At 37.7% G+C, this 11,338-nt stretch overlaps 1 long non-coding RNA gene across 1 annotated transcript; it reads left to right on the plus strand.

Moving 5' to 3' along the window:
• Positions 1-10,201: 10,201 nt before the first annotated feature.
• On the plus strand, positions 10,202-10,668 carry LOC111366563. Its single transcript, XR_002697688.1, has 2 exons — positions 10,202-10,431; positions 10,520-10,668. It is a non-coding gene; the product is annotated as an uncharacterized LOC111366563 (long non-coding RNA).
• The last annotated feature ends 670 nt before the right edge of the window (positions 10,669-11,338 follow it).

The raw sequence follows: 11,338 nt of genomic DNA on the forward strand, positions 1-11,338 counted from the left end.
ATTGAAAGAAGTGGTTAGAGCAGAGGTGCTCAAACTTCTTGATGCTGGAATCACAAATCCAATATCAGATAGTACATGGACTAACCCAGTTCAGGTGGTGCCAAAGAAAGGAGGAATAACGGTAGTGCCCAATGAGAAGAATAAGTTGATACCAACCAGAACAGTCACAGGATGGAGGGTTTGTATTGATTAACACAAACTCAATGTAGCAACAAAGAAAGATCACTATCCCCTTCCATTTATATGCCAAATGCTAGAGAGATTAGCAGGCCACTCGCATTACTACTTCATCAATGGGTATTCGGGTTACAATCAGATACTAGTGGCACCAGACGATCAAGAGAAAACTATATTCACGTGCCCTTACGGTACTTTCGCATATCCCAGGAAGCCTTTCTACCTGATTGGGAGTTGCCTTTCGAGTCAATGTGTGATGCTAGTGATCATGCCGTAGGTGCAGTATTAGGGCAGCAAAAGAACAAGATTTTTCATGTAATATATTACGTAAGTTGAACATTGAATGATGCCCAGATCAACTATGCGACCACTGAGAACGAGCTCTTGGCGGTGGTCTATGCCTTTGACAAATTCAGATCATATCTTGTGGGGTCTAAGGTCATAGTCTACACAAATCACGCTGCATTGAAGTATCTAATGACAAAGAAGGATGCCAAGCCAAGGTTAATCCGTTGGATGTCACTATTGCAAGAATTCGACATTGAAATTAGGGACAAGAAGGGCAGTGAAAACGTGGTAGCAGATCACCTATCGAGATTAGAACAAGAAGAACCAGAAATGTCAGTGGAAATCAATGAAATTTTTCCAGACGAGCAGATGTTCAATGCAGAAGAAGCCCCATGGTATGTAGACATCGTCAATTATTTGGCTAGGTCAATCCCACAGCCAGATTAATCGAGTCACTAGAAGAAGAAGTTCTTTGCCGAGTTGAAATATTATTTTTGGGAAGATCCTATTCTTTATAGGCTAGGGGCTGGTCATATTGTGAGAAGGTGTATACCTGAAAATAAAGTACCTAAAATTCTTGAGCATTGTCATTCATTTGCTTATGCGGGACATATGGGAGCTTCAAAGACTGCAACTAAGATTTTACAGTCAGGGTTTTATTGGCCTACATTGTTCAAAGACACCTTTGAATATGTTAAGATGTGTGATAGATGTCAACACACTGGGAACATTTCAAGAAGGAATGAGATGCCATTGAACAACATATTGGAAGTAGAGATATTTGACGTCTGGGGAATCAATTTTATGGGACCATTTTTCCCATTATTTTCAAATCAGTACATCATGGTAGCAGTTGATTATGTGTCAAAATGGGTGGAGGTAGTTGCATTTCCAACGAACGACGCGAAAATGGTAATTGGGTTCTTGAAGAAATACATCTTCACCAGATATGGCACACCGCAGGCAATAATCAGTGATGGGGGCAAACATTTTTGCATCACCAATTTGAGCAATTATTGAGTAAATATAGGGTTAAACACCAAGTTGCAACCCCATATCATCCACAAATCTGCGGGTAAGTCGAAGTGTCCAATCGGCAACTGAAGAAAATATTAGAGGTCACAGTAAATTCATCTTGAAAAGACTGGTCAAAAAAGTTGGACGATGCATTGTGGGCATATATGACAGCATTCAAGACACCGATAGGCATATCTCCATTCCACCTAGTCTTTGGAAAAGCATGCCACCTTCCATTGGAAATAGAACACCGGGCATACTGGGCTATGAAACAATTGAACATGAATTTGAAAGCCGCCGATGAAAAGCGTTTATTGCAACTCAATGAGTTAGATGAATTAAGAATGGAAGAATGTAAAAACTTGAAACTTATCAAAGAACGCACCAAAAGGTGTCATGATCTACACATTCAGAGACGAGATTTCGAGGTAGGGCAGAAAGTCCTATTATATAACTCGAGGCTCAAGCTTTTCCCTGAAAAATTAAGATCAAGGTGGTCGGGCCCCTACATTGTCACTAAAGTTCTGTCATATAAAGCTATACAGGTCAGCTATGAAACAAAAGAAACATTCACAGTTAATGGGCAAAAGTCGAAACACTATTGGGGCGGGGATTTCTCAAAACAAAAGTCCACCGTCCAACTCGGAATGCCTAATTGAAGCAGAAGTGGAGGAGTCGAGCTATAGACTATAAACTAGCTCTGAGTGGGAAACAACCCACTGTATCCTTTATTTTGTTTAATCGCCATTTGCATTAGCTTAGGAAACATTCACGTTTGTATTTTTTTTATAGGTCATCGATCATCCATGCAAGTCAATAGAGTCTAAGCACCGTTCACATAAATTCCTAGGCATAGAACACATGTTCGGTGAGCTTGAAATGGTTTTGGGTGATTGGGAGTATAATTCACACATTTCAAGGTAAAAGGACATTTTCAAAAATTTAAAAGGCCAATGTGTACTTGAGAGTTTAAAATTTGGTTGAGGTCGTGTTTTTGGGGAGGGGGAATCAATTTTTGTATTTTATTTCGTTTCTTTTATTTAAAAAAAAATTCAATCTATGACTGCATAGACCAAGTGTCCATGCGACCGCATGGACACTGACCGAAAATCAAAAGAAGAAATGTGTCAAAGCCATGCGACCGCATGGATTAACACCATGTGGTCGCATGGTATTACCACTTACAAGTTTTTAACCCGTAACTCGACCATACAATTCCACTCCCCTCTGTTCATCTCTCTCTGGGCCAACACAAGCACATCTCTCCCAAACCCTCAATATACGGGAACATTACAAAAATCACACATAAATCATCACCTTATCATACATTGGAGTGAGTAAAGATTTCCATACTCCCATTTCGTTGCAAGAATTGAAGGTAAGTGCCCTATATTCCACTTTACAAATTTCGAATCTGGGGATTTGATTTGCCTTAATTTTCAATATTGGTGAAGAATTGAATGTTGCCTTGTGAATGTAATTGATGTGTGACAAATGGAAGCTAGTTTAGAAGGCTTGATATACCAAACTTGTGAAGAACTTTACATTGCTCATAATGTGTTTGATGAAATGCCTCAGTAAAAATTTGTGTGTAATTAGGTGCTTTTTGCATGAGTAATGATTAATAAACCTGTGGCCAACAAATTGTGATGAATTCCCACATCAATTGACTTAGAAATTCTTAACAATGCCGGGGGCCGAAGGTGCGCACTCGGTCATGGGTCCAATTTTTATGATGTGAATGTTTAGGCCTAATTCTCTTAGTTTTTCATATTAGCGCAATATTTATGCTATCTTGAACATCATATCTTGAATATTCCACACCAATGTTACACATGCATCTAGGAGTAAGTTTGGGGGATTCGTGCATCTATAATCAACTTTTGTGTTTTTGACATGCCTTTTTCATCTCATTCTATGGTTTTGACATTTGAAATCTTCTTTTTGTAGGATGCCACTGAAAATAACTTCAAAGGGCAAAGAAAAAGTCGGTTCATCCTTCGAAACTGCAAGAACTAGGGAGCTCGAAGGGAATTTACAGAGGTTCATTAATGTCGAAACTATTGCCCGGTATGAAAACATCATACGCCACTGGACAATGAACCCTGAAAGACCAGTTAAACTTGAAGATTTCTCGGGGTTTGAATTGGTGAATTTGGTCTATATTTGTGGTCGAAAAAAAGTGGTAGAGAGACCTCACCCAGTTTATGAGACTCTAGTCCGAGAATTCTATGCAAATTTCAACACCGAAATCGATACCCCAGGTTCAGAGCACATACATTAGACATGGGTGCGACGAAAATGGATTATGTTCTCTCCGGAGGTTATCCATGATTATTATCAGTTAAACATGGAGAATGTGGTTCCCATCCCAACGGAATTCAACTGGCCTTAAGTAGCTAAGATTTTGTTGGGAAGGGAACATGCATGGCCCCTAGCGACCGCTGAGTGGCATCAGATAAAGGTTTCACGGGGTGCCTTTCTTCTTGGCACAGAAAGGGACACCGTCCGGCAGTAATCTGCTCCGCTAGACTACTTTTTGCCTTTTCTCGATCACGTCGGGACGAAAGAAAATTTGATTACAATTTTGTAGGAAGCTTACAATAGAGAATTTGAATACATTGAAAGTAAATTGAACATTGATTGATGAAAACTGAACATTACAATTGATGAAAGCAGAAAATTACAATTGCTGGTGCAGGGGGTGGACATCAGTGAGCTTGAAAGATTTTTGAAAGACTAATACCCCTATAATAGCATTCTGAACAAAAACCCAAGTGATGGGAGTAGACGTTTAAAAGACGAGGAATCATACCAAACGTTTACCAATATCAAAGTTATTTTACAACTGAAATAACTATTACAATGAAAAGAAAATTACAACTCAAACTTGAAGTAATATTTACAATGTGCGGCCGAAGTTGGGCAAACTGTGGCTGTAATAGTGTTAAGGGGCTAAGTAAAGCTGCGGTCCTTGACAAAAGGTCACGCCATCCATAGCCATTCTATGGCTCTTCATGTGCCACAACATCGAGCCCACATTACACAGAACCACATTTTCTGATCAAACAGCAGGGTTCATTTATCATCTGGTTTGGGGGTGCAAAATAGACCTCACCACCCTTATCTACAATCATATCCAAACATTGGGCACCTGGCAGAATCGGCGTACCACTTTGGTCTTTCCCAGCCTCATCAGCGGCATATACCGAGCTGCAGGTGTTACAATCTTACCAAAAGAGGTACCTGAAAAACACAGCTCTCTAACAAAGTTTACTACATTTGAGGCTCAAGAGTGAGCTAGGATAAGATATCGGGATGAACAAGAGAGAGAGCAATGACAACAGTAGCAAGCTGCACAGGGCTAGGGACCCGATGATGCTGAGATGCCCCAGGCACCACCACCACCGATGGGAGCTGATACACAGGTACTCTGGCAGATGTTTACGACTCTCACAAAAACCAGCCGCGATATAGAGGGCATCCAGCAAGCCCTAGGGGCTTTGACTACCGACATGCAGACAGCCAGACGTGATATCAGTACCACTCAAACTATGGTGCAGACTACATATCAGGAGGCACGATCAGCTAGGCGGGAGATGGAAACTATGAACGAGGGGCTGAGCTTATATATGGGACTAGTGGATGGAGTACTGATAAGAGTGAATGACACTTGGGACCGAGTGCGTAGCATGAAGGGTGAAGTTAGAGCACAGAGCAGTATGATGAGAACCATGCAGGCAGAGCAAGTCCAGCAGTCGGATCTATTGAGGCAAATTTTGGCTCATTTCTCACATCCACCGGACAACGATACCACAGGACCTAGCTGCCAGCCACCACCACCACAGTAATCAGGGGATTTTTATTTCACTCATTTGCTAATTCTAATTTGCACTTGTCTTCAAAATATGCCTTTTGAAACCTTTTTTCACATTGAGGGCAATGTAATGTATAAATTTGGGGGGTGGTGGCATCTTTTGAACGTGGCCCTTTTGAAAACACAATTATCGGCATGTAATGTAAATTTTCAATTCTGTGACACTGGTTGAACATTGTGTGCTTGACGAGTGATTAATGCATTAATATACTATAGTTGGTTCATTGCATGCCTGTGTGGGTTTGATAGATTATCGGCAATGATGTGATTATTGGAATAGGTATGTGTTAGGAACTGTAAATGTAGTGCAGAATTTAATTAACTAATACTTGTTGGGCTAGTACTTGACATTCCATATGCACGTCACTTATACCATACATGTCAGGTAAGTGATTGTGTTTGAGTAAAGTAGAAGAAACTAGAAAGCCTCGACTAGATTTAGCCATAATGTAGATCCATAGACCAAAATGCCTTAATGCAAAGTTTGGAGACGGTTTAACAATTATAAGGGAACATTGAGATAAATGGGGACTCTGTGCATGAATTAAGTTGTGTGGATTGCCTAGACAACTGAGATGAAGACTAGGAGAAAGTCTTAATTTGGGGGTTGATTTTAGAGACCAAATATCTAGAAAAATAAAAGGGCATAAATCTAGGTTAAGAAAATATGACACATTTCCAAGCCTTTATGACTCGAGCAAGTAAGCCTTTAAGGATATCTCGAAATCTGCTACCCTAAAACCAACTGGTTTCGGAGTCATCAGTCTAAATCTAGTTACAGGGGTAATATCGAAAGCAAGAGGGAAAGAGGTTAACAAAAAAAGTCATCTGATCGAGCTTTTATAACTCGAGCAAATAAGGTTGTAAAGGTTTGAAACCTGGTGCCCTAAAGTCAACTGGTTTGGGAGTCATCGACCTAAAACTCGCTACAGTGGTTATATAGAAAGTAAATGAGAAGATGAATAAAATAATAATATTATTATTATTTTAATAATACAGAATAGGATGGTATGAATGAAGCCCTTGAACATTCGGTTGATAAGAATCACACCTTCAAAGCGAGAAAAGTAACTTAGTTTAACCTAAAGTGTTAAAGTAATCAAATCAAGGAGAGCCTTCACTTGCTGACATGCGAACCTAGAATAGTGGGATCTATCCAAACAAAGAGAGAGTAAGGACTACTATTACCTAAATCCTTAACTTTAAAACACAACCCTGGGATAATTAAGTGTAAAGAATAAGTTTGGGGGTTGTGCATCTCTCGAGCGAAGTAAGGACATATTTGACCATTTTTAGGTCGGGATTAAACCAATCATGAGCTTGCTATGTTGGTATGAATACACACACACACGATGAGTTTTGCACCCAACAAGTAAAGGTAAATTCTATTCTCGCATTATTGAAAATGTGCACTTATTTAATGTACAAACATGACTAAATTACGAGCAAAAGATTTAAATTGTGGGTTAAATTCGTTCAATTGTTGGATTGTAGGGTATAGTGATGGACTTGATGGAATTCATGAGAAAAAGAAGCAAAAAGGATCAAAATGAATCGAAGTGATAGTTCAGGGACCAAAGTGCAAATATCCATAAGATGAGCCAAAGGAACAATCGAAAAATTTATAGTACCAAGTGCCATTTGGAGGTCAATATGATATGATGGAACAAAAGAGTCAAAGAAAAGAGACCAAGAAACAAGAAGATTGAATTTGGGGACTAAAATGACACAAAAAAAATTACAACCATGCGACCGCATGGAATATACCCATGCGGCCGCACAGCCCCCATTCGAGATTAAAATCCAGGAAATTGATTCAACCATGCGACCACGTGGATTAACACCATGCGGTCGCATGGTTAGGGATGGTAATTTGAACCGTCAAAATCGAAAATTGCGGCTAACCAAATCGAATGGGGAGAAAAAAATCGAATCGATGGTGTGATGGGGTGGATATGGTTTTGATTTTAATAAATTGGTTTGTGATAGTGCGGGTATGGTATTTACGCCATCGAACCGAAACCGAACCGATTACCCGCTTAAAAAAAAAAAAAAAAAAAAAAAAAAAAAACTCACACAATTGAATTGATTATTGGGCTTTACACTACTTTTCTATCTAGCACAAAACAAAATCCCATCTATTACATCTACCGGACTCAGTCGGCCAGCCCACTTACCATTAGCCCATAATAATAGCATTAGTATAACAATATATAAAGACAAACTCTGCTCTCCACAAACCACAAACTCACGCACGGCTCCTTTTGTTGTTAAATTTTGCTTATTGTGTGTAGAAAATTCTACTTTTTCATCATACTCTAGAGCTTGTGCAATGTTTAGCGAGAAGGAAGCTGATGAAGAAGTACATTTTTTTTTATTTAAATCTTAGTAAAGACCATTCTGAATAGGTAGTATCATTATATTCTCTACTTACATCTCTTATTTACTATATAGGAATCAACTTTGAGTGCTGATCTATGCTAGTAAGACTTGTGGGGAAGAGTGAATCAAGTAACTTCGATACACAACAATTAAGAGTGAATCCAGTAACTTCGATGCACAACAACTTCATTTGAATATTGTTTGATAATGTTTGCATTTTCGTTTGGAATATTGTGTTTTTATTTTCATTGACTTTTTTCAATTTAACGAATGAACCTATAAAAAATAAATTATTTTCGTGGTTATTAACCGAACCGAACAGTGTGGAACCGAGATACGAATTGAACCAAACCAAACCGATTTACGTGGTTATGGTGCGGTTATGGTATGGTCAAAAAATTGGTGGTGCGGTTATGGTGTTGGCCGAACCGACCCATAACCAAACCGTTGCCAACCCTACGCATGGTGTAAAGTTATGTCGCGATTCTGTAGTGTCCTTTTTGTGTTATAATTCTTTTGGAACTCGATTGAGACACGATATAAAAATCTAGAGCCGTCATATTTCGGGACAGAAAGCATTGGGAGGCAAGAAACCACATATTGGAGAGGATTTTGAGCACAAGTAACGAAGAATTGCATGAAGATTTTCAAGATTTATCAAGTATTCATAATCCAGTGATGTTCTTTCTTCAAAATCTGATGTATTCTTATAGTTTATCAATGCTAGGCTAGATTTTCATGTACTAGGAGATCGATGTACCATGTGATTTGATCTTTAATTTTCTAGTTTTACAATTTGACATTAAAAACACGTTTTGATTATTTTGAATGATTTATATGCAATTTTTGTTTTCATGATTAAGGGTTCGTAATTTTGTGAGTTTAGATGGCTTATTCTTGCATTCGAGAGAATTGGAATATGTTCGACATACTATAAATCATCGTAGAATCCGATAGGGGATAGAAATGTACCACTATACACTACGTGAATTTTTAAATGTTCACAAGACCGTATGTATTTTTATATGTGCACTTGTCATAGAAGTATAGGCCGGTGGTATGTAAAAGTAGGTTCAATACATCTTGAGAGAGAGTATTGGATAGATTAGGAGCACTGATTCCTCAATAATTTAAGTGTGTTGTCACATTGTGAAATTAGGGTTTAAAGTGATAATTGCATGGGAATCCTAATCCTAGTGTTTTTAATTTCCATTCAATACAACAAATTCACGCTCTAGCATATAATTTGCATTTTAATTCATTAAAATATCGTTTTGCAATCTGAGTTCATTCCAATATTCAATTTTGCATAATTATGATTTTCATAAATTAGTGTCCAAATTAGGGTTTTCTTTCTAAAATTAGGGTTTATTTAGGTAAATATTCACATTGAGTAATTTCGTTTCAGTTAAGGCTACACTAGGTAAAATTGAACTACTCAATCTTTGTGGGACGATATTTGGACTCTAAAAAATCTACTTTATTACTTATTAACGAACCGTACATTTATGGTGATTTAAAACGAAAGAAAATATTTCGTGAACACATATACAGTAAGCTGCATATATAGTAATCTGCATATACAATGATTTGCATATACGGTAAGGTGCATGTAAGGTAAGTTGCACATACGGTATGTATAAATCTAACAAGTTACATATACGGTATGTATCAATCCGATAAACTGCATATCCAGTGCAAATCCAGTATTCATTCACTAATATTTACTTCAACAAAAACAACTAAACATACATATTGCAAATTACTAACAACGTATAGGATCTGTCTTTGTTATTTCTTTTATTGAGTAACTATTAAAGCAATCGTTATTACAAAATTACTTTATTAATCCTTTTTGAAATTTATTATAAACACCAGTAACCATTGATAGAATTAACCTCTTTCGAATCATGTAAGAGTCGAAAATAAATTAAATTAATCTATCTACATCAAAAAGTACTGGTGGAGGTACACAAATGGCAATGTACTTTGTCGTAGCTACGAAAATTAAGTGTACCTATTTGGACCATGAAATAATGACTGAAAGAGAGGTCAGTAACATTATTGTTTGTTCATTTTTCTTCCCATTTTCCGAATTGGTGGGCCCCCCGCCTAAAAATGTTGTTTTATTCTCACAAAAATAGAAATTTTTCTATTCGTCCAGGGCCACACATTCTTCACTTTTCCACGTGTTCTCCACTTACTATTCATCTAATTTTCCAATGTTACCCAATTGCATAGGTGGTTCATTTTGTCATTATGTGTTAATACAATTATTAGTAGCCCAATTAATACAGATAAATGTCTGATAAAACTGATTCCGTTTTTGCATTTTAAAATGTTTGTTCAATCCCGCTAGACGTACAACACTGCTTGGCAACAGTAGTTTACAAACTAACGTGGATTCATTTTAAAAACAAAATGAAAAGTAAAGTAAACCATTACTCTCACTCTCTCTCCCCTTCCCCCTAAAATGAAATGGGTAAGTCTCACCCTAAACTCTCCTCTCTTTCACTCATTGCCTCCATTTCTTCCAGTTGTAACCGCTGATTGAGCATGTACGAACATTCATAGAAGCAGTCCGGCCTCTTATAAGCTACCACCATTTTCCTCCAGCTATCGACTCTCCTCTAACCGTCTTCACACATCCCGCTTTGTCGTCACAATAACCGAACTCATTGCCAGCTCGTGTAAGATACGAAATTTTTGAATTTTTTAAAAGTCACCTGTTGTTGGTATACCTAAAACATTTCCCTTTTTTTTTTTTTTTGGTAAAAGGTTGGATTTCTAGATTGGGCATCTAGGATTTTGGCAGTAGATTGAATATTTGGAACTGGAAGATGATTTGAAGAGGAAAATTTCCCCAAGTGATTGGATTTTTGGAATTGGGCATCTGAGATTTGTGAATGTGGGAATTTGAGATTGTTCCAAAATGGCAACAATTGAAATGGATAGCACAGAGTGTGTATCTTCATCAGATGGAATTGAAGATGAAGATATCCAGTCATCAGTTTCTTGTGGATTTGATCCCATAAGCGTCCATGAATCGCTCAAATGCTCGGTTTGCACCAATTTTATGAAACCTCCAATTCATCAGTGTCACAATGGGCACACTCTCTGTTCTACTTGTAAGACAAAGGTGCATAACCGGTGTCTTCGCAGTATGCATCTTTGGTATTAGCAGCCTGATTGTAGTGTCGTGTAATAGCAAAGACTTTTGTCGTATTAACATCATTCGTTGTTCGTAATACTTTTGTTTGGTTTCGATAGCAACTTTTGTTATATTAACATCATCCAAATGATATGGTTACTACATTTATCAACTTGAAGACAGTGATTCCTACCAATGGATTTAGGATAAGTAAAGGGATAAAAACCAAAGTTGTACAATAATAAATGGTATGCCACTGCAGCTAATGTTATAGTTACTACATTTATGAACTTAAGAATTGAAATCAGATGCCATTTGCAATAGGGAAGATCCTTGAATGTTTTCATAGGTACAGTTGAATCTTATAAAACCACTTGAAAATATTTATTACTAGCATTTCATCAACCATACTCAATTGTTTAATTATGGTGCTCCACTGACTTTCT

The sequence above is a fragment of the Olea europaea genome, chromosome 18 (assembly GCF_002742605.1).
Source record: "Olea europaea var. sylvestris chromosome 18, O_europaea_v1, whole genome shotgun sequence".
In the NCBI taxonomy this organism is placed as follows: domain Eukaryota; kingdom Viridiplantae; phylum Streptophyta; class Magnoliopsida; order Lamiales; family Oleaceae; genus Olea; species Olea europaea.